A 25,425-nucleotide genomic window follows, 5' to 3' on the forward strand; every position below is an offset into this window, starting at 1 on the left:
TTGAGACAGATTTCCTGATTTCCCAACACATCTCCTCCTGGCCTGCCTGGTTCTGGTAGAGCTGCTGGGTAACCTATTTCTTCAACTGAAATCCACCGAGAATCAATAGTTCTGTGCCCACCCATACCAAACTCGAAGAGGCCCTAAGAGTTCTGGCTCCTTGCCCTTCTACAACTGCACCAGCCCTAACCCTAGACTTTTGCTGCTGTATTTCTCAGTATACTTAGGATGCATTTTCCCATCTCTCCCTGGTGAATCGACACTATCTTCTAAGACCAAGCTAAACATTACCCTTTTCTGAGCTGCTTTATCCTCCACAGTCACCTGTGTGTCCCTGGCTTGACGCTGACAATGCTTTATGCATTATTTACTTCTCTCTTCCTCACTTAAGTGTGGGGTGAGCTCTCTGATGCCTGGGGTCTGACACTTCATCTAGGTATACTCCATACCACAGTATAGTGCTTGACACAAGGTAAGTGCTCCATAAAAGTAAATGTTTGTGGAATGAAAAATGAATCCTAAGTTCACTCCTGCACATCCTACCAGTTTTATTGAGCAGTTAATTTTTTAACAACTACCATTCTAGGCCCCTTCTCTTCAAAAGACTCACAGAGAAAGGAAGAGATAATGGCTTTATATACCTCATAGAGACACCACCTCCAGCCTGGACTTCCACTTATTCTAGGATGTTAGCCCACCAGAGAGTGGACACTCCATACATTTCTTTACTGAACAAAAGGATGTAGTCACAGAAACAAAAAGAGAGAGATGGAGAGAAAATGGCTTTGGTAGAGGTTAACTAGTGTTTGAAGTGCTACCGAATCACAGAGAGGTGGCAGGAGTAAAACAATGAAAATCCTAAAGAGGAGTGGATACCCTAGCTGAGTCTTGAAGAATGAATAGCTGTCAGCCAGGCAGTGGAAAGGAAGACTGTGGCAGGCAGAGGGAGCAGCATGAGCAAGGCAGAGTGTAGGGAACACCAATGACACTCAAAGCAGTCCAGTAGGCTAGAGCACAAAACTCCTAGGTCAAAACATTATCTCTAAAGAAACTCTTGTATAGATAATATCTTCAGTTGGGTTCCCCAAAGGCAGAGTCTGAGGCCAGGACTTGGGTGCTGGTAATTTGCTTGAGAAGTAAGCTCCAGAAACAAATGGGAGGGAGAGAGAATGAAAGAGGGGAAAGCGGAAAAGCCAAGAAAAGTGTGTGATATTGAGATGATTGCTTTACTAGACAACTGGGCTTGAGCTCACTGTAGACACTCTGAAAACTATGTAGAAGGTGTCTCAGCTTTGTACCACCAAAGAACAAGGAGACTGGGTCACTTACCTCTTAATTTCCATCCCCATTATTTGAGGGTTATCTCAATCCCCCAGCTTGAACTCATTAACATTTTCTGATTATGCTTGCCCAGGGCTAAACATTCTTCTAGAATTTGAAAGAAAGCTTTGAGCCCAAAAAGCAGAGGGACCAGAAAGCATTTGAGCTAGTAACAGGCTTAGAGCTACACTGAACTCAGGAATAAAGTTTGGGCACCACAAGAACCTCTACAAAAATTTACATGAAAATACTCACCAGAAATATCCCTCCATAGCTGAGTAGTTTAAAAATTCACAAGCCATGTCAATACAACTATCAAGATGAAAATACACAAGGTTTCACACATCAATCCTAATGACTGGTAAAGCCTGTGAGGGCTGTAGGAATCTCAGTGTAGGAGGGGTCACTGAGGGCTGAAGAGGACAAATGAGCTTCATGAAGTACAAGATGGAAAAAAAGGCCTTTGAGGACCCAGGTTCTACTCAAACTCTTGGGCAAATCACTTAAAGAGACATTGAGCCTCAGATTCCTTTCCCAACAAACCCAAACAACAGTGGTGCCTACCACAAAGAGTGCTGTAAGTCACAAATAATGAGACAGGTTAAAATGCATTTTATAAGTATAATTACGGTAAATAAAGAACCTGGCATGTTTTTGAACAATTAACATAAACATACCTTGATTCAATTTCTGAGCCAGGCTCTGTGCAGATGCTAGTGTTAAACTTAAAAAAATAAAACCGCCAGGGGCGCCCAGTGGCTCAGTGGGTTAAGCCTCTGATTTCAGCTCAGGTCATGATCTGGAGCCCTGCTTCCCTTAGAGCTCTGTGCTAACAGTACAGAGCCTGGATCCTGCCTCAGATTCTGTGTCTCCCTCTCTCTGTACCCCCCTCCCCCCGCCCTGTTCATTCTCTCTCTTTCTCTCTCTCCCTCTCTCTCACACACACACACTCACAAATAAACATTAAACATTTTTCTGAAAAAACAGATAAAACTGCCAGCTGTTTTACCAATAAAAACAGGTTTCTCTGGGAATAGAGAATTGCAACCTGAGACAAGCAAACTGTGGCAAAACCATAGACAAGGCCTCCTGGAAAGGAGAGATATGCTCTCTCATAGAGAAAAGGGGGAAAGTTGGAAATGCTGTTTTAAACTCCATTGGACGAAACTAGGAGTTTAAAGTATACTGGATTTTCATTGAGTAGGTTGTGACTGTTTTTTGAGTGTGTTGTGACTGTTTCTCATTGTTCCTCACTTCCAGTGGGTCTGCAGGTGACAAGGAGTGCTCAACTTGAGAGCATCCTTTGCCCTCTGCCCACCTCCTGACTCCTTTCTAAATGAGGTTTCCTTTTATTACTTGTCACACCGAAGATGAAAGAAATGAATATACCACTGTCTGTGGTTTCTAGATGCTCACAATCTAAAAGAGAAAGGAGATTTAATCCATATTTATAACCTAGCATGATCAGTGTTCTGATAGAGCAACCATGGGAGGCTGTGGGAGCCCAGAGGGAGGCATACAACCCAGCCTGCAGTAGAGGGGATAAGCTAAGGGATACTTAGGGGAAACTTCCTGGAGGAGAGTGTCTGATCCAACTCTTCAAGGGCAGGTAGGAATAAGCTTGGCAAAGAAAACAGTGGGACAAGGGGAAAAGGTGGTTGGGGCAATGGGAACAGCATGGACAAAACAAAGTATAGTGTCTCTGGGGTGGACAGCAAGGCAGGAGTGGCTGCATCAATAGGTAAGTACAGATTCTGGAGAACTCAAATAGGGGGGGACTTGATCCTGAAAATGATAGAAACCCATTGAGGAATTTTTAAGCAGGTCAGGGACCTGGTCAGCTCCTCTGGTTGCTGTGTAGAGAGTAGATTCAAGACAGAAAAAAAAAAAAAAAGATTTGAACAGTGCAATTCTATACAAATGTGTTTGTTGACATTTCAAATCACCATGTGATGAGAACCATTTATTTGCTACATATACTTGCCCTGTTCAATTTAAATCTTAAGTGAATTTAAATATCAGTTATTTAGTCAGATTAGCCACATTTTAACTGCTCAATAGCTACCCTATATTGGACAGCATATATATAGAACATACAGAAAGCTTTGTCCCACAGCGTTGAAAGACAAATTACAACTGGGCAGAAGACATAAAATGCCTAAAAATTCAGGACTTAAAAAGACCAGGTTCAGGATACCTGAATGGTTCAGTCAGTGAAGCGTCTGACTCTTGATTTCAGCTCAGGTCATGCATGATCTCATGGTTCAAGAGATCAAGCACCAGGTCAGGCTCTGAGCTGACAGCATGGAGCCTGCTTGGGATTCTCTCTCTTTCTCTCTCCCTCAAAATAAATAAATAAACTCAACAACAACAACAACAACAAAGTCCAGGTTCAGTTCTGTATGACAGCTCCTCCTCAGGAAACTGGGCAGGAAGGAGGATAGACTTCACACCTGCTGGAGTCCTCAGAGACTTCTTCTGGTATGAATAGCACAGCATGAGGAGTGGGATAGAAATGCCCCCCTCATGCACTCCTGGGAGTTGGTTTTCCCATGCTATCATTCAGAGTGTACCCAGGAGGTCTGCCTTCCCCAGGGATTTCCTGAGGTTTCTTATCCCCACAGATAGCCACTTCCCACTCACCATAGAGCCAGGGTGCCTTCCTTCTCACAAAATATTCCCTATAGGATTCACCCACCTCCTCTGTAAACATTGATTAAAATGATGTCTTCCATGTGCCTGTCACTGAGTTAGATACAGAATGGAAAGAGAGATATTCAAGGTATAATCACATTTCTCACATGGGCCAACTCATTTACATCTCAAAGTAACATTGTAAAATTACTATTAACATCATCATCCCGTACAGAAGATGGAATTGAGATTCAGAGAGTTTAAGTCACACAGTCAGATAGCAGTAGCGCCAGGGAAGACTGAAATGGTGCTATGTTCTCTCAGGTAATTTCATATCAAAATTCCCATGCGTTTGATGTTTACAAATTCATTGGGAAGAAAAGATGAACACACACAAATCCAATTTACAAATTCCAAACAATGTAGTAAGAGCAGTGATACAATCATGCTCAGAAAAATGTGAAAGCATCAAAGAAGGATGCCCTTAGAGGACATCATGGAAGGTTTTCTGCAGGAACTGAGCCTGGAGCTGAGTATTAAGGAGGACGGGGTCAGCTAAATGAAGTATAGGGTGGGAAGAAGAGAGATGAAAATAATTTTTAATTCAACTTATTTGTATTTCTACTTTTTATTGCTGTTTTGGCCTTCGAGAATGTTATCATTCTTTTCTCATCTTCTAAGTTTTGTTTAAGAAAACATCAACTACTCTATGCCAAGGCTACCAAAAAATTATTTGAGTGTTTCTTCTTAACCTGGATAAACTACTTAAATGTTAAAACATGTCTGAACTTTACAGAAAGGAAAATATTCTGATGTTGAAAGGAAGAGAAAAATTAAAAGTGTGAAGTCATTTGTCCTTGCAGTTTCTTGGCCCAGAATGCTCTTTTTTCAGATAATCTGCCTGACTCTCATTTCATTCAGATCTCATCTCAAATGTTACATTATTTGAAAAGTCTTCCCTGACAAGACTGTTTAAAATGCACTTCTTAGGGGTGCCTGGGTGGCTCCCAGTTAAGTGGCAGAGTTTGGCTCAGGTCATGATCTCGTGTTTTGTGAATTCAAACCCCGCATCGGGCTCTGTTCTCACAGCTCGGAGCCTGGAGTCTGCTTTGGATTCTGTGTCTCCCTCTCTCTCTCTCTGCCTCTCCCCTGCTCATACTCTGTCTCTCTCTCAAAAATAAATAAACATTAAACATTTTTTAAATGCAGTTCTTAGATATTTCATAGTTTTTATAATATTGCTAGTGGTATCTCAGAGTCTATCATTATTTTCTATGTGCTTTGCTCATGTAGACAAGTGCTACTGATTTTGTAAGTTAGTACTATAGTTGTAAAATTCTATGAACTCTCATATTATATCTAATAGTTTGGTGACTGTTTCAGATTTATATTAACCTATAAGAACAATCAACAGCAAAATAGCAGTTGTCTTTTCCCTTCCCATTGTTTAATATATTTACTTTTCCTTTATTATTGCTTTAGCCAGAGCCTCTAATATTGTATTAAAAAGTAGTTTATAGTTGGGATTCTTGTCTTTTCCTGATAATAAATACTGCATCTAATTGTTTTTCATTAAATGTAGACTTTGACATAAAGTCTAAGACATGTTGAGGAAGCCTACAAAGAGTTTTTAAATTACAAAGAGATATTAAATTTTAAAACAAAAACTTTGTTTGCATGCACTAAGATAATCATATTTCTCCTTTAATGTGGCTAAACAAATTGATAGGTACTCTAATTTTAAAACATCTTGGCATTTGGGGGATAAATACTAATTGATCTCAGTTTAGTTTTGTAATGCAGTCTTCGATTCAGTCAGCTATTTTATTGAAAATGTGCACGCCTGAGAAACTTAACAGAACACCATGGGGGAGGGGAAGGAAAAAAAAATTAGAGAAGGAGGGAGCCAAACCATAAGAGATTCTTAAAAATTGGGAATAAATTAAGGGTTGATGGGGGGTGGGAGGGTGGGGAGGGTGGGTGATGGGTATTGAGGAGGGCACCTTTTGGGATGAGCACTGGGTGTTGTATGGAAACCAATTTGACAACAAATTTCATATTAAAATAATTAAAATAAAATGTTTATGCCTATGTTACAAAATAAAATGGACCATGTGAGCCTAGAGAATTTGGGGAGGAACATTTCTAATTACGATTTCAAATTCTTTAATGGTTGTTAATTTGTATTTTCTTCACCTATTTTGGTATTTTATATTTTTCAGAAATACATGAATTTCATTTATGTTTTAAGTTATCATATTTTCTTTTAAAATCTCTCTTGTGACTGTATATTTTTCTTTTTTATTATGAATTTTGTTATTTCATTTTTTTCTGGATTGGTATTACTACAGATGTATCTATTTTACTGATCTATTCAAAGCTTCTAGTTTTGTGTATTTCCTCTGTCTCTAGCTCCCCCTCCTCCCTCTCCTCCCACAACTTTTGTTAGTTCAGGTTAGATCCACCTACAAGTTACAGGAGAACTCAAAATATCAGTGGCTTAAGATAAAATGTTTATTTCTTAAATTGAGGAGGTCTACAGCTGGTTCAGGGCTGTTATGTTACTCTGAATGACAAGCTTCAAACCATACATATCCTGCTGCTCCACCTGGCATGATTTCCAGCTTGATCCAAGATGGCTACTGAAATTCTAGTTATTAACATTATATTTCTGGGGGCACCTAGGTGGCTCAGTCAGTTAAGTGTCCAACTCTCGATTTTGGCTCAGGTCATGATCTCACAGTTGTGAGTTTAAGCCATGCATTGGACTCCATGCTGGGTGTGGAGCTTACTTGATTCTCTTCCTCCCTTTCCCTCTCCCTCTCCCTCTGCCCGTCTCCTGCTGTCTCTCTCTCTCTCTCAAAAAAAATAAAAAAAAATAAGAATACTATATTTCTGCCAGAAAGAAGGAGGAATATCTTTTAAGGACACATTCCAGGAGCTGCACATACAATTTTACTTACATCCCATTGAGCAGAATTTGCAAACAGAAACACTCTTAGCTGCAGAAATAATGAGAAATGAGTCTCTATTATGGACAGTTTTGTGCACAGATCAAGATTAGGTACACAACTGACAGGGCCCAATGCAAAAGGAAATGTGGGGCCCCTTGTTATAGAAGTCTTAAGAATTTCAAGATGGCAACAGTAAAGCATTAAACTCATCTTGAGACACTCTGAGCACTGCATCCTGGGTGACTGCACAGGTCACATGCCCATGAAACTGATTCTCACCCAGGGTTCTCTAAAACTTGGGGTTCTCTAATGAAGAGGAGGAAGAAATCATACACTGAAGGACAACTCAAAGTCTACGCCTCATTATTTAATTTTTGAGACTCATACACGGTAAGAAAAACTATCCAACTAGTCAAATAATACTGATTTTTTTCCCCAAGGTTTTATTTAAATTGCAGTTGGTTAAGATACTATGTAATATAAGTTTCAGGTGTCGAATTCAGTGATTCATCACTTAAATACAATATCCAGTGCTCATCACAACAAGTGTACTCCTTAACCCATACCCCAACCCACAACCCCTCCAATAACCCTCAGTGTGTTCTTTCTCGTTAAGAGTCTGTTTTCTGGTTTGACACTTTCTTTTTCTCCTATGTTCATCTGTTTCATTTCTTAAATTTCATATATGAGTGAAATCATATGGTACTTGTCTTTCTCTGACTGACTTATTTCACTTAGCATAATACTCTCTAGCTCCATCCGTGTCACTGCAAATGGCAAGATTTCATTCTTTTTTTGTGGCTGATGAATAAACCATCATACACACAGACACACACACACACACACATTTGTATGTATATATGCTACATCTTTATTTTTTAAGTGTTATTCTTTTAATGTTTATTCATTTTTGAGAAAAAGAAAAAGAGCACAATCGGGGAGGGGCAAAGACAGGGAGACACAGAATCTACAAAGCTGTCAGTACGTTGCCCAACACAGGGCTCCAACCCACCAACCATGAGATCATGACTAGAGCGGAAGTCAGACGCTCAACCAACAGACCCACACAAGCACCCCTACATCTTCTTTATCCATTCATTAGTCGATGGACATTTGGACTCTTTCCATAATTTGGCTATTGTTGATAATGCTGCTATAAACATCAGGGTGTGTGTATCCCTTCAAATCAGTGTTTTTGTATCCTTTGGGTAAATACCTTGTAGTTTAATGGCTGGATCATACGATAGTTCTATTATTAACTTTTTGAGTAACCTCCGTACTGTTTTCCTGAGTGGCTGCACAAGTTTTCATTCTCACCAACAGCATAAGAGGGTCCCCCTTTCTCCACACATGATATAGGTTTTATCCTCACTTTACTAACCGGAAAACAGAGAGAGAGGGTCAATAAGTTGCTTGATGTAACACAGCTACTAAGTGGTAGAGGGAAGATTTGAAACCAGGCACGATTCCAAAGATCATGCTGTTCATTAATACATTCCATTAGTTCCCACCTTCTCCACATCAAAATTTCAAATCATATTGATAGTATAAGGCAGCTCGATTTGATGGATAGAGTATTGTAACAATGATAGTGGGGGTAAGGAGGTATCTGGAACAGTCAGACTTGGTATTGGCTTGAGGAAAACCTCACTAGTATAAGAGACATGGCAATTTAAACTAAATACCTGTCCTCTTACAAGCTCCTACCTCTAAATTTATGGTTAAATCATGTCATTAAAGCATATGCAATTGGCAGTGACACAACTCTGGGTAGCAAAGAGGGAGAGCCACTGACAGCTGGTTTGGTGGATTTGAAATACAAATCAGGATCAGGAGAGAACCAATGGTTTCTTAGCACTGTAATGCCAGGGGTTACCCTTCTGAGAGGAGCTTGGATAAATATTTGGTAATAGATGAGAAATGCTGCCCTGGGTAAGTCTTGATGGTCTCCAAGTAATAGGAATATCTCTCTCTCACACACCCCTTGGTGAGATATGATTACTTCTTGGGTGAATTAAAGAGAAAATGAACAGTGATTATCTTCCTTTTAGGAACAGGAAATGACTGAGAAGAGTAGGGGCTGAGGGAAAAATGGTCCTAACCAGAAATATACAAAAGGTCAGAGGGGCAGATTATTTTCCTTCAGAAATGAGAAGAAGTCCCAAATGAGGGAATGAGAGCATGAACCTCAAGGATTTGTTAGAAGATGGGATTGAAGAGGACAAAGTTCAGGGAAACTGAGAAGGGAAAGAGGTCCCAAGGATAGAAATTCCCATAGAGGCCACCCTCTTTTTAGAGGCCCCCGTCTGAAAAGCTTCACTTTTCCATATAGGAACTCCTGAAAATGAATGGGTTTCAGTCTCTATTTCTCCTACTCCTTGCTAAGAGCTGCCTCCATAAGTAATTTTGTATACTTTATGTGGTTCTTCATTTGAGTGAGATTAGTAAGACAGGGTAGTTCAAGAAGGGTCAGACTTCACCAACCCCCTAGTACCCAGTGACTCCAGTGGAGATGGACAGAATGTATTATATATACCCAGATATAAACTTAATTTCTTTAATTCAGATCTTAAACTATGTATCATTTATACCTTAGTTTCATCACTTAATGTTAATTTATTATTTCTCGTGTCAGAAAGTATTCTTTGAAAACATTATTTCTGTTCTTGCAAAACATCCATCTTAGGGATGCATCATAAATAATTAAACCATTTGCTTCTTGGATATTTGGACCAATCAGGTCCTACTTTTTTACTGTTATAAATAATGCTGCATGAACATCCTTACACATAATGATCTTTGATCATCATCTCTGATCACTTCCTTGTTTGCATTTCTAGATATCAGGTCACTGGGTCAAAGGGGATGAACTTTTCAAGTCTCCTGAACCAATCTGAAAGCAGTCCTCCCCAAAGACCTCACCCCTCTATGCTTCCAGGGGCAAAACACGCTGGCTGTGATATTTTGGGGGAATAAGATGTTTTACCCAAATAGCCAGGACACATGCACTGATAGAACTTAACCATCTTCCAAGAAGAAATTTGAGAATTTGGTTTAAACATGGATAAGTTGACTACACTTGTCACAGATGGGGCCCCTGCAAAAACGGGGGGAAATTGTTGTCAATACTTTATTTTCATCAGAAAAGAAGAGTTGTGCAAGCCCAGACTCCATGCCTCTTTCAGAAAAAGGGTGCATGGTATGAACTAGTTGTGCTGAGTCCTCTGTGGTTTAATGGAGGTACAGATCAAGACCTCCAACTTTATTCATGCTCATGCCCTTAACTGGCACTTATTTATGGTGTATTTGGAAGGAGAGGAAGTAGGGTGTGGAAACCCAGTTTATTTTAATGACATGAGATTACTTATTTAATTTTATTAAAGAAATAAAATCAAAGTCTCTAAGCTAAAGGACTCGAAGCTAAAGGACCCCATTTTGGTAGGTCCCCCAGTGTCTTTAAGATTAGCCTTTCTTACTGATATGACAAATAAACACATTGAGACTTAAACTTTCGGAAATGAACCAAGGCAGTTTCTGACTTTTTCAAGGAAATGAAGACATTTAGATAGAACATGAGTCATAGAAACTCATCTCCAGTACTCAGAGGAGTAACAAATTTTAGAATCATAAAGTCACATGGTAGAAATAGAGTGAGAGTTTCAGAAGAGATTCACAGATTATGATACCAAAGAACCTAAATATCCAGAATTGTTGGAGTGCAAATTTCAGGATGTGCTCAAATTAATATACATCTCTTCTATTAGTTTTAAGAGGAATGCAAGTTAATCATGTCCAGTAAACAGTCACAGTATCCCTAAAATTGTGTATGCAAATATATAAATCTCAGAACTATCTGAAAATTTATGCCTATGTAATGAAACACTTGGCCATGATACTTTTTAGTACACTGTGAAAAGAAAGCTGAATATCATAAGTGCTATAAGTCTGGAATTAGAACTGAGATGTTCTCTGATTTATAAAGACAGCAGTTTTCAAAATACTTTAGCCAGATAAAAATCTATATCCTCGGGGCGCCTGGGTGGCGCAGTCGGTTAAGCGTCCGACTTCAGCCAGGTCACGATCTCGCGGTCCGGGAGTTCGAGCCCCGCGTCAGGCTCTGGGCTGATGGCTCAGAGCCTGGAGCCTGTTTCCGATTCTGTGTCTCCCTCTCTCTCTGCCCCTCCCCCGTTCATGCTCTGTCTCTCTCTGTCCCAAAAATAAATAAACGTTGAAAAAAAAATCTATATCCTCACTGAACTGATCAAAATAGGTCAATGACTAATAGTAGGCCTAAAACTGTATATTTATTTCCTAATTAATCCATGTGATTAATTTTTCCAAAACACTTTTATTACATGTTAATACATCTTAGATACTTTTGAACACTTTAAATGCTTCACTTCCCATCACTGTATTATAGAATGTGACATGTATAGGTAACATACTATGATAGGCACACGCTTTGGAGTGTGACAAGTCTAGCTACAAATCTTGGCTCCATCAACCCGTACAGTTCTCTCCTAGGCCTTTAATGTCCAACATGACTTTGCTGGGCCTGAATTTCCAGTCTCTCCTCTTACCACATTCCTCCTCATTCACCAATGCTCTAGTCACACAGCAAGGCTCTTTGCTGTTCCTCAAACACCTCAAGCCGGTTCCCCTTTGCATCCTTCACTCTTACCTGTTGCCTGTTCCCTCACTTGGAGTTCTCTTCCCTCCTATCTTCACATCATTTGTGCTCTAATCATTCAGGTCTCTATTCAAATGTCACCTTCACAGAGAAACCTTCTCTGAGCACTCAATCAAAATAGCTCCCGCATTCAAGCATGCATTATTACATTATGCTTTTTTTCTTCAATATCTAAAATCATAAATTCTGTTTAATTTTTTGCCTACTTATTGACTGGCAATCTTCCCCACTGTAAGCTCCGTGGAAGTAGGAACCTGACCTGTTTTGTGCCCTGCTGTATCTCCAGTAGCTAGAACAGCTTCTGACACGGAGTGGATGTTTAATAAGTAGTTTTGAATGAATGGTTGAATAAATGAATAAACAAAAGCTAAGAAAGCTCTGTGTACAGGTTTTGGGGTGCACAAAGAAGGTGTACCTAATGTACACTTGCAATTAAAATGGAGGAATGATCAAAGGAGATTTCCTAGAGTCAGGTAATATGTGAATTGAGTTTTGAAGGATAAGTAGGGAAGAGGGAAGAATCCTAGCTAAAGGATCCAGTAAGAGATGTAAAGAGCAGAGCGTAAGAGAGAACACAGCTTGAATGCTCAGGAAATGCAGGCAATCTGGGATGACTCCATAATAAGGGGAACAAGAGAAAAATGGCTTCTGTGTGGTACAGGAGTGGAGTATAGTCTCTGATGTCATACAAATGATTTGAACCCCAAAGGTGCTAAAAACATCCTCTGTCTAAATGCCCCCAAGTGTGATCAAAATAATCTAGACTTTCTTTCCAGTAGTTCCCAGTGACACAAGAAGCTAAAAACATTTGTTGGGGGAGTTCTCTTCCTCAAAATTCTCTATATATGCCCTGTCCACCTCCCTCCCATACGCACTCTCCAACAAAGATTTAGCAGATACCTGGGCCCACTACCTCTCAGAACATCCAACAAGATCTATAATCATAAACCAGCTTCTGATAAGATTAGAGACAGATTCTATATGGTAAGTGCATCTCACATAGTTGTGTTTAAGGTTATCCAATAATTATTGTTGTTGCTATACATGATTCAGCTGACATTTTAAGTAGTAGATCCCCCCCCAACACTTCCCACAATAAACTGCAAAAGACACAATTTCATACATGGATATTTTCACAGCTCCTACAAACATCAGTTTAGGAGTCACATGTCCTCTGTATTCAGAGGGAGAAAGAGTACACGTTGCTTTGCAACAGCTAAAATGGTCCAAACAAAAAACTACATCCATACCCCAAGGAGTTTGCAATCCAAAAGCAAGAGTGGGCTTGCTATGGAACACTGCAGTACCCACGCAATATAGGCAGATGGAGTGGCATATGGCCACCACAACTGGAATGGTTTGTAAACCATCCCCCAAACCATTGCTGGTCTTTGAACACTTCCCCAGTTCAAAGGACGAACACCAGCTATTATCAGCAAACTCTGAAAAGCCAAATGAGAGATATAAAAGTAGCTTTGAGTAAAGGTCATATTCCTAAACTGTGCAGACCTGAAAAATAAAGCTTTCTGATGAGAAGTTAACTACTGCCCACTCTCAGTGGTAACATGTTCTATATCCTGGTTGTGAGAGACAAACACAGTTCATTGACTTTTCCTGATAAGATGCTACTAACCAACACTTAAATAAAGATCTTAGATAAATGTCTCTTAAGGTCAAATAGGCAGGAATTATTCACTTGACTTCTGTTCATTAACCATTAAAACCCTAGTGCTGTTAGTGCCCACACTGCTGCTAACCTTTGGCAACAATAGATAGATATGTAACTAGACATTTAAACGAGAGTCAGAACAATGTTTGATTCCCAGTAAGTCACCTCATCTTTCTGAGCTCTACTATTTCTAACTGCAAAATAGGAGTAATTGATTGTATCTACTTCACTAGATGGTTTCAAGATTAAATGAAATACTGTATATTAAGTCATTTCCTAAACTAGATAGTAGTGTATAAATGTTAGAGCTTATTATGTAACATTTATTGTGTTCTCTTCAATCCCCATGGAAGCTCTTTGAATGACCCTACAAGCATTTTGATTTGTTACTGTTTTTTAATGAATTTACTTTTTAGAACAGTTTTAGATTTATAGAAAAATTGACAAGCTACTACAAAGAGTTCCCTTATACCCCACACCCAGTTTCCTCTATTATTGACATCTTATATTAGTATGGTGTATTTTACAATAAATGAACTAATATTGATACATTATTCTTAACTGAAGTCCAGAGTTACTCAGATTTCCTTCATTTTTCCTAATGTCCATTTTCTTTTCTAAGATACCATGCAAAATACCACATTACGTTGAGTTGACAGGTTTCCTTAGACTACTCATGTTTGTGACATGTTCCCAAACATTCCTTGTTTTTTATGACCTTGACAATTTGGGAGAATAAAGCTCAAGTGTCTTGTTGGATGCCTCTTTACTGCAATTTATCTGACGTTTTTCTTATGATTAGGCTGCAGTTATGGATTTCGGGGAGGATGACCAAAGAGGTAAAATGCTGTCTACATCATATCACATCAAGGGTATATACCATCAATATGACTTATGACACTGATGTGGTTGATTGTGGCCCATTTGTCTGGGCCAAGAGGCCAGATATTTGTTTAAACATCATTGTGAATATTTCAATGAGAATGTTTTTAGATGAATTTACTATTGAAATCAGTGGACATGGAGTCAAGCACACTGTTCTTCCCTACGTGGGTGGGCCCCATCTAATCAGTTGAAGGCCTGCATAAAGGAAAAGGCCGACCTCTCATAGGCCATGAGGCTCTCTCCAGCACACTGCTCTCGGGTTCCATCTGCAACACTGGCTCTTCCTAGTTCCATGGTAGACAGCTTTTGGATCCAAACTACAACTTTCTCTTGAGGTCTCAGTCAGCAAGGCTTCCCCTTCAAACTTTGGACTCACCAAACTTCCACAACCACAAGACCCATTAATTTAAAGAAATATCTCTGAGAGATAGATAGATTGATAGGTAGGTAGAGAGATAGATTGATAGATAGATACTAGATATTTAGTAAGATGATAGACTATAGAGAAACAGATAAATATAAAGATAAGATAGAAAGATGACACATAGGTGGATGAGAGCTTGGCAGCTAGCTAGATTGGTAGGTATGTGAAAGATTTGTGATAGCAAGCCAGATAAGATAGATAGTTGACAGTAGATAGATATATGATAAATAAGATGATAGATAGATAGATACATGATAGATGATAGATAGATAGGGAGATAGATGATAGATAGATAGAATCCCATATGGCCTTCTACTTGTCATGATGAACTTCTGGCTTCCTCCCTGAAGAAATCTCAGGTGGCCATGAGCACCAGGTCTGTTCCTGGCGCAAGGGTGGGGTGTGGTGCCCCTAGAGGCCAGATCATAGCTAGGATTAAGTTGAGGTCCTGGGAGGGGACTGGGGACGAATCAGCAGCAGTGCCAACTGTCCCCCTAATCTCAGTGGAGGGAGCCTGATAGGGCACAGGTGAGCAATGGGGCCTGGCTTCAAGGGATGGCTAACTGTGTGCCAGGAATAGGTTTGGCCTCTAGATCTCATTCTCTAGGCCCAAGCATCAAAAGTGTGGAAATGTCATTGTAAACATCTGGCTTCCTTTTGGAGCAATTCCACACCAGTAAATTGCCCCAAGAAACTTCTCTCCTCACACCTCACACAGCCAGAGCCATGGATAGGGACAGAGTTCGATTCCCAAGGGTGAAGTGGGGCAAACTCAAGCAGTGCAGTGATCTCTGTGGGAATGGTTGAGAACATATGTCAGGGTGTGGATCACAATTGGGATTGGCTTCAGGGATTGGCCAATCCTGTGGGACAGGCTTCCACTTTAGCTGGGGATCCCTTTCGGGAGTTCCATCTCGGACATGAAAATGTCATGGTAATCTGCCACATCCTTCCCTGATGAATGTCGTGCATGTCAAGGATTTCAAGCCCAATCTTTCTACAGAGCTAGGACAGGGGACCCCAAAGACCACAGCCAAGGTTAGGGTTAGGGTTAGGGTTAGGTCCCTGGAGGAGACAAGGTAGAACCAACATCAAGGCTGTGTTCTTCCCAGAGGACTGTGTTGAAAGCAAGGGACAGGGTGAGTGTGAGGCTGAGCGTTTTGGCTAGGGGGCCAGTCTATTTGTATGGGTGAAAGGTAGGATTGGGTTCAGAATCCTCTTTTGTAGCCCCGTCTTTGCCTTGGAAGTGTCAGGGGAACTTCTGGGCTTCTTACTGAATCATTGTGTGCCAGGCATGGGTCCGGATTCTGTTGTTTGCTGACAGCTAGTTGGTGGGCCTCCAGAGGACAAGAACCATGGGTAGGGTTAGGATCAAGCCACTGAAGTACACAGACTCTGAAACAACAGCCATGAAATAACCTGCCCAAGGGCTCAGTTGAGGGTGTGTGTTAGTGTTGTGGTCAGGCTTAGCATTTGGCTCCAGAGTATGGCCAAGCCCCTCAGAGGGGCTGAGGTCTGGGCTCATGATGCACTTCTGCAGGCCCATACGGTCTTGTACTTGTCATGACGAATTTCTGGCTTCCTCCCTGAGAAATCTCTGGTGGCTATGAGCATCGCTTCTGTTCCTGGCCCACAGGTGCATATAGACTGCATAGTTTAGAAACAAATTCAGCTTATTTCTTAGAGTTCTGGAGGCTGGAAGTCTGATGTCCGAGTGTGGATTAGTCAGGTTCTGCTGAGAGACCTCTTTCAAGGTATAGATGACTGTCTACGTGCTGTGTCTTCATACGGTGGAAGGGACAAGGGATCTCTCAGGAACCTCTCTTAAGTGGGTACTAATGTCATTGATGAGGGCTTCATTTTCATGACCTACTAATTTCTCAAACCCCCCTCCTCTTAACATTATCTCCTTGGGGGTTAACATGTTAACGGATGAATTGGGGAAACACAAACATTCAGAGCACAGCAAGATGAGTAAAGAGGTGACAATCTGCCAAGCAAAGGTTGGGTCACTCAGGCACTAAAGTCACTGTGTGTACCAGACAAGGAAGCAGGAGAGGGAGGCATGGAAATCCCAAATGTGGCCAGAGATCCAATGGCCTCAGAGAAAGGCCATAAAGACTGAGTATTGCATGCCAGAGGAACAACTTGCATTCTACAAGATTGCACTTTTGCAAAATCCCTTCCCTGCTGTGTGGATTGATTGCATGGGAGCTAAATCAAGGAGAGGAAAATCAGAAGGATATGACAATAATGCATCATGGTCACAAGGTCACCAATTTAAATGTAGCCAGAGGGATGCCAAGCAAAGAGGAGAAGTTGCTCCAATTGGGATAGCTATGCAGTGGGAAACAGTGTGGTTGATTGGGGCCAATGTTTCCGGGCCAAGGGGCAAGATATTTGCTGAAACATCATTGTGAATGTTTCAATAAGAATGTTCTTAGATGAAGTTACTATTGAAATCAGTGGACATGGAGTCAAGTACACTGTTCTTCCCAAGGTGGGTGGGCCCCATCTAATCAGTTGAAGGCCTGCATAAAGGAAAAGGCCGACCTCTCAAAGGCCATGAGGCTGTCTCCGGCACATTACTCTTGGGTTCCATCTGCAACACTGGCTCTTCCTAGTTCCATGGTAGACAGCCTGGATTCAAACTGCAACTTTCTCTTGGGTCCTCAGTCAGCAAGGCTTCCCCTTCCAACTTTGGACTCACCAAAATTCCGCAACCAGAAGGGCCATTTCCTTTAAAGAAAGGAATGCTGCCTTGAGAGAAAACAGCAGCATCTCAGCTCACTCACTCCATACAATGAACACAGAAGTGCACAGTTGAGTGATGCCCCAAAAATGACATGGGAAAATCCAGGCACACAGCAGGGGTATGTGTGGTAACAGTTAATTAACCCTAGACTGCAGATGATGACCTACAGAATGAAGACTACCCTTTGCTTCCACAGCTTCTTTTTTCTGTAAAGAGCTCCCGGATGGTGAAATGGGAATATTGAAATAAGACCCCTTCCCAGGGGCAGAATCCTCGGACATGAAGATGGGGTATTTGGTTGGGTGGGCACACAGGGCAGTGACAGAAGTGCCCCTTATGTTGACCTGGATAATTTTACTCTTTTTCCTTTTAATATTTTTATTACTTATTTATTTTTGAGATTGAGAGAGCACGAGGGGGGAAGGGGCAGGGAGAGAGAGTCAGATTCCAAAGCAGACTCCAGGCTCTGAGCTGTCAGCACAGAGCCAACACAGGGCTTGAATCTACAAACTGTGAGATCATGACCTGAGCCGAAGTTGGATGCTTAACCGACTGAGCGACCCAGGTTCCTCTGGACATGTTTTCATACATAGAATTGACATGTCTTGTTTAACTGACACTGCTTAGTGTTGCCTCTTTTGCTTCTGACTCAGAGGAGAAAGTAAACCCAGATGGGCCAGCTGGGAGGAAGCAGCTAAGAGTCCTTGGTCATCTGGTAGTCACCCCAGTGCAGAGTGGGAGCATCACCGGAAGCCTGGCTGCCTGGCAATAATGTACAAGTCACACTGCTTGGGATCAATTTTACCCTGTTGCATGCTTTGGATACGTCATCTGAACCAAGGGCTGTAAGGGGTAATCATGTAATCCATAGAGTTTGGGGGTTGGAGATAGCACCAAATACGTGGAATTGCCAAAGTGTGATTCTGCTCTTGGTGCATCAGGTGAGTACCTGGACTCTCAGACTTGGAACAAGGAAGACCTTTCTAACTTGTGGGATCACCAGACAGTGAAGGGGCTGTTCTGTGAAGCAGGGCACTCCCTGCCCTGCTGCAATATTTCTTGCTGACTCAGCAGGCAGCAGCAAAGCTCCCCATGGTGGCCCACACAAGATCTCAGACAGTCTTCATCCCACAAAGGCTGGGGGGAGAGACCAGGCAGAAGCAATTTCCTGCCCACCCATGCAGCTTCTGTGTGGTCCGTGGTCCCACCTCACTGGTCCCTTAGCTAAATTATTTCTCTAGGACCTGACAGAGGTAGGGTCCTCTGGTTTGGGGGAAAAGGTATCATCCTGTCTGGATATTGAGAGTCTGAGATCAGGATGCCAGCATGCTAGCATGCTTGGGTCTGGGGAAATCTCACACAGCAGAGAAAAAGAACACAAAAGAGCAAGCTGTCTACTGACTTTATAAGGCTGCTGATCTCATGGGCTCCACCCTAATCACCTTCCAAGGCCCTGCCTCCTAATACCTTCCCACTGGGGGCTAGGGCTCCAACATAGGCACTTGTGGGCAACACAAGTCAGTTCACAGCAGAGGAGATCTCAGCTGGGCCCCGCCTACAACAAAGGATCTCACCTTAAGATGGCACCTGATGTCTCACTTGTCTCAGCCAATCCGAGTTTAGGAGCATGCAAAACAAACACTTCCAAAATCCCTTGTCCCTCAGAGTGCCCATGTATCTGTGCTGGCAACTCATGACCTGACAGAAGTGTCTCCACAGGACACATAAAAATGAGGAGGACGTGATGGAAACAAACAAAAATGGGCCAGAAGGACAGCCAGTGGTCAAGTATGCAGTTACCTACTGGGAATTCTTCCTCTTCCTGCACCCCAGCTCCAGAAAACCCACACACATCTCCCCCCAGCTTTCACTTTTTCCCATGGCGACCACCTACACTGAGAGAAGATGCAGGAGAGATCAGCAGAGATGTGCCTCCACCCTATTGGGCCTGAAGTGACCAAACCAAGAAGCAGAAAACTCCTCCCCCACCAATTTCCCCAGCACAAGCCTACCTCGTTTTATTGTGCTCTGCTTTATTGAGCTTTGCAGGCACTGCATTGTGCAAATGGAGGGTTTTTAGTGACAGTGTGTAGGGCAAGTCTATTGGGGCCACTTTTCCAAGAGCATCTGCTGCCTCCAAGTCTCTGCTTTGCTACTTCCTGCCCAGTATTATATTCTTTTCATTATTATATCTGTTATGGTGATCTATAATCAATGATTACCTGTTGCTGAAAGCTCAGGTGATGCTTAGCATTTTTTTAAACACGAAAGTGTTTTTAAGGGGCGCCTGGGTGGCTCAGGTGGTTAAGCATGGTCCTCAGCTCAGGTCGTAATCTCACAGCTCCTGGGTGCAAGCCCAGTGTTGGGCTCTGTGCTGACACCTCAGAGCCTGGAGCCTGCTTTGATTCTGTGTCTCCCTGTCTCTCTGTCCTTCCGCCACCCATGCTCCATCTCTCTCATTGAAAAGAAAAATGACTATATTAAAAATGTTAACCATAAAGTGCTTTTTAATTAGGTATTTATGTTATTTTTTCAACATAATGCTATTGCACATGGCAGACTCCAGTCTAGTGATAACTTTCATTCCCACTAGGAATCCAAAGGATTCATTTGAGCTGCTTTGTGGTGGTATTCATTTTATTGCAGTGTTCTGGACCCAAACTCGCAACACCCACGCATTCCGGAAAATGCCTCTGGGAGATGCCTGTGGTTGTGCAGGATCAGGCATTGCAGCCAGATTTAGATGGAGGAAATGTTGCTGGGCTGTCCCTCCCTTGAGAGCCAAGGAATGACCACAATTGGAAGGACCACACTGGCTCTTGGTGAACCTGTAAAGAAAGCGACATGTGTCATGTGCTGAACTCATCCCCCAAACCCGCCCCCTGGCTGAGCTGCAGTAATCCACCAGTTAAGATGCTGGACCACAAGTAAAAAAAAAAAAAAAAAAAAAAAAAAAAAAAAAACACTATGATTGTGTTTTAATTAAAATGCAATGCTAAGCTATGAAAACAAGCTCTCCTATTTCATATTCATTTCTTACTGTCCCTCAAGTTGCCAGGCCATACCTACTCTCTAAATCTGGGAATATAAAGGACCACCTTTTCCTGCTGAAGACTGAGACGCTGACCTCGCCACACCAGCATTTTTCTCAAAGCTAGAACAAACCATCCCAAAATCTGTGGAGCCACAAAAGACCCAGAATAGCCAAACTAATATTGGAGAGGAAAACCAAAGCAGGAGATATCACAACCCGAGACTTTAGCCTCTACTACAAAGCTGTAATCATCAAGACAGTATGATATTGGCACAAAAACAGACACATAGACCAATGGAATAGAATACAGACCCCAGAATTGGACCCACCAATGTATGGCCAACTAATCTTTGACAAAGCAGGAAAGAACATCCAATGGAAAAAAGACAGTCTCTTTAACAAATGGTGCTGGGAGAACTGGACAGCAACATGCAGAAGAATGAAACTAGACCACTTTCTTACACCATACACAAAAATAAACTCCAAAAGGATGAAGGACCTGAATGTGAGACAGGAAACCATCAAAACCCTAGAGGAGAAAGCAGGAAAAAACCTCTTTGTCCTCAGCCGAAACAATTTCTTACTCAACATACCTCCAAAGGCAAATTAAAAGCAAAAATGAACTATTGGGATCTCATCAAGATCAAAAGTTTCTGTACTGCAAAGGAACCAATCAACACTAAAAAGCAACTGATGGAAGGGGAAAAGATATTTACAAGTGACATATTGGATAAAGGGCTAGTGTCTAACATCTATAAAGAACTCACCAAACTCCATACCCGATAAACAAATAATCTAGTGAAGAAAGGGGCAGAAGACATGAATAAACACTTTTCCAAGGAAGACATCCAGATATCCCACAGGCACATGAAAAGATGCTCAATGTCACTCCTCATCAGGGAAACACAAATCTAAACTACAATGAGATATCACCTCACACCAGTCAGAGTGGCTAAAATGAAGAAATCAGGAGACTATAGATGCTGGCAAGGATGTGGAGAAACGGGAACCCTCTTGCACTGCTGGGGGGGAATGCAAACTGGTCCAGCCACTCTGGAAATCAGCGTGGAGGTTCGTCAAACAATTAATAATAGAACTACCCTATGACCCAGCAATAGCACTGTTAGGAGTCTACCCAAAGGATACAGGAGTGCTGATGCATAGGACACATGTGCCCCAAGTGCTGTTTATAGCAGCCCTTTCAGCAATAGGCAAATAATGGAAAGAGCCTAAATGTCCATCAACTGATGAATGGATAAAGAAGATGTGGTTTATATATACAATGGAATACTACTTGGCAATGAGAATGAATGAAATCTGTCCATATGCAGCAAATTGGATAGAACTGGAGGGTATTGTGCTAAGTGAAATACACCAGGCAGAGAAAGACAGATAGCATATGTTTTCACTCTTATGTGGATCTTGAGAAACTTAACAGAAGACCGTGGGAGAGGGGAAGTGGAAAACAAAAAAAGTTACAGAGAGGGAGGGAGGCAAACCCTATGAGACCCCTAAGGACTGAGAACATACTAAGGGTAGACAGGGGTGAGGGAGAGGGGAAATTGGGTGATGGGCAGGGAGGAGGGCACTTGTTGGGATGAGCCCTGGTGTTGTATGGAAAGCAATTTGACAATAAGCTATATTTAAAAAAATAATAATTTGGGCATGCCTGGGTGGCTCAGTTGGTTGAGCGTCAGGCTTCGGTTCAGATCATGGTCTCTGGGTTAGTGAGTTCAAGAGCCACGTTGGGCTCTGGGCTGATAGCTAGGAGCCTGCAGCCAGCTTCGGGTTCTGTGTCTCCCTCTGTCTGCCCCTCCGCTGCTTGCACTCTGTCTCTCGCATTGTCTCAAAAATAAATAAACATTAAAATAATAATAATGGTAATTTTAATTATTAATTTAAGAATTTTAATTTAATTATTTAATTGATTAATAATAATTAATTATTTTAACTACTTAATGATATTATTTTAATATTTAATTTAATACAATTATATTACAAATAATAATAAAATTTAAAAAATAAATAAAATAAAAATTTTATACCAAAAAAAAAATCTTGGAATGGATTGCAGATCTGCAGAGCAACACCGTGCTGCAGTTCCCACCTCGTCCAGAGGCGGCGTTAAGTTCACCTCAGGACCCTGGCCAGAAGGCCGACCTCGGGGGTGTGGTTTTCAAGCTGGTCTGCCAGAGGGGTATAAAAGAGGTGGAGCACGCACTGCTTCAGCCATTCGTGGGTACAGTTGCGCAGAGCATCTCAGAGGCGCTGTCTGGGCAGGAGCCGGGGCTTCGGAGCTGTTAAGTCTCCAGGTACAGCCATGGGGTGGGAGTCTTCTCAGGGGTTTCAGGAGCCATCAGGTCTCAGGGCTCTGCCCTGGGTGCCCTCACGCGGGTGTCTGCGACCTAAGGTTTCGCAGTTCCGCCCTGGGGTCCGTCGCTGGGGTGTCCCACCAGTCACTTCCCGGCACCGCCCAGCGGGGTGGGTGCACTCCAGGGGCCTCAGAGCCCTCATGGCCCCTGGCTCCGCCCTGGGGGCCATGGCGGGGGTGACCCAACTGTTACTTTCCGGCACCGCCCAGGGTGCGGAGTGCCCTCTCAGGGCTGTGGGAGCAATCGGGTCTAGTGGTTCAGCCCTGGGGGCCATCGCGGAGGTGTCCCAACTGTCACTTTCTGGCACCGCCCAGCGGGGTGCGTGCCCTCCAGGGGCTGTCAGAGCCTTCACGTCTTCTGGCTTCGCCCTGGGGGCCATTGCGGCAGTGTCCCAACTGTCACTTTCCGGCACCGCCCAGGGTGGGGAGTGCCCTCGCAGGGCTGTGGGAGCCATCAGGTCTCGCAGCTCCACCGTCTCAAGGGCGCCATCTTGAGGGTGTCTGAGCCATCGCGTCTGCGGCACCGTCCAGGGGGCCCTCGCGGGGGTTCACAGAGCCATCAAGTCCCCAGGCACAGCCCTAGGGCCCTTGCGGAGGGCCCTAGGAGGACACAGCGTCCCGCTCTGGGCGTGGTCTCCAGGGTGGGCTCCTGGGCTCCCTGGAGGCCGGCGCTGCCAACCTCCCCAACACCCCCATGGGCATCTTCCAGGACCACCCGCGCCTGGTGCTGATAGAATGAGCACCTTGTGTGAAAGCTGTGATTTCCCGGATGTGTTTGCCCGATGGTGAGTGTCAGGAGCCAGCATGCTTGGCCTTGGAAGCCTAGTTCTGGATCCAGGTTGGAGAGTTCTGGCATTCGTCGGGGGGGGGGGGGGGGGCTACCATTTCTGGGCGAAATCTTGGGGTTTATTATGCTTAGGAGAAGCCAGAGCTGCCTTCTCACCCCCCAACCCCTCCCCCACCCTGGGGATTGTGCTCAGGACACTTGCCACCCAGGCCACCTTAAGGAGCCAATACGCAGGTCAGGGCCAGCTCATCCTGGGGGAACCAGTCTGGTTCACTTCAGCGGGTGATTGCGGGGTTTTAGGACCCTAAAGTTTTCCCATTGGAAAACAGTTTCAAACTGGGTTCATCCACCAAAGGTGGGAGCCTTAATGCATGGACCCTGAAGCAGGGAGGCCCAGACCAGGTGGATCTGGGCCTGGTGGGCTGTGCGGCCTGCAGGTGGAGAGATGACCGACATCTGTGGGGCGCCCAGGCTGTAGCCACTGTCAGAGGCCCTGTGCCACGCCCAGAAAAGCAAAATTCAGTCTGAAAAGCAAGTAAAAGTTAAAGGCTGTTTTCTTCCCTCACCATCTTCCATTTCAAAGTCAGAATTTTGAGCACTCTAAGTTGCTAAGTTTGTGTTCTGTATGTAGGAGCAAAGAGATTTTTTCAAGTTTCTGTATTTTGAGAGAAGGTGTCCAAAGGAGAGGGGCAGAGACACAGAATACCATGAGGGGTCTGTTATGTGGTTGCAGAGTCCAAGGTGGGGCTTGAACTCGCCGACTTTGAGGTCAGGATCTGAGACAAATCTGGAGTTGGGTGCTTTACAGACTGAGCCCTGCAGGCACCCCACAAAGAGACTTCTCTTGAAGGCAATGCATAAATCCAACCACATGTAAGGTGCGAGTGAGGAATATGTCACTGTGTCTGTGATCTCTAGTGTATGTGTGAGGGACTGGGTTGGGAGGGTGCACAGGTGAACCCAAGTGTGGTTGGATGAGCACATGGCAACCATTTTACGAGCGAAAGAGAAAAATTGAGGATGAGCCAATTAATGCACTTTGGGATCAATGCCATGATAAGTCTTGCTGTCTGGCCTCCAAGTGTCCTGGTTGGAGCAAAGTAAGTCGAGGCACTGGGTTGGTGAGTGGTTAATGTGCTAGTGAACCAAAGTCATGACTAAGAACTTACCGCAGACCCTGGGAGAGGGACCTAAGAGGAGTTCCAGGTGGCAGACAGACAAGGCCTGGGATATCCCGGACTCCACTGCAAACAAGTTGCTTTCTCTAGGTCCAAGGTGTAGGTTCTTCAAACAGGAAGTGAGATCTGGAGCTCCAGTCATGGGGTTTGTTGGTCAATCAAAGCAAAGATTCAGTTGTTCCCACTGCCAGCGAGCTGGAAGGGAGGTGAAGGCAGCTGCTGGCCAACCACTGAGCTGGGTGTAGTCTGGGCCTGTCTCTGGATGCATCAATCCTTCACCAGGTGTGCGAGAGAAAAGTGAGTCAGAGTGACTCCTGTCTCTGCTGGGACATCCTGACCATGTCTCTGGCCTGAAAACCTGGCCATGTCCCTGGTTACCAATGGCTCCTGTTGGGCCCCATCTAATGAGTTGAAGGTCTGCATAAAAGAAAAGGTCAACCTGTCCTAGGCCGTGAGGCTCTCTCCAGCAGACTACTTTTGAGTTCCATCTACATCACTGGCTCTTCCTAGTTCCATGGTAGACAGCCTTTGGATTCTAACTACACCTTTCTCTTGAGTCCTCAGCCAGCAAGCCTTCCCCTTCAAACTTTGGACTCACCAAACTTCCACAACCACAGGTCCATTCCTTTAAAGAAATCTTACCAATATTTAGATGATAGATAGATAGACAGACAAATAGATAGATACTAGATATTTACATAAGATGATAGGTGATAGGTAGATA

The sequence above is a fragment of the Lynx canadensis genome, chromosome A2, assembly GCF_007474595.2.
Source record: "Lynx canadensis isolate LIC74 chromosome A2, mLynCan4.pri.v2, whole genome shotgun sequence".
Taxonomy (NCBI): Eukaryota; Metazoa; Chordata; class Mammalia; order Carnivora; family Felidae; genus Lynx; species Lynx canadensis.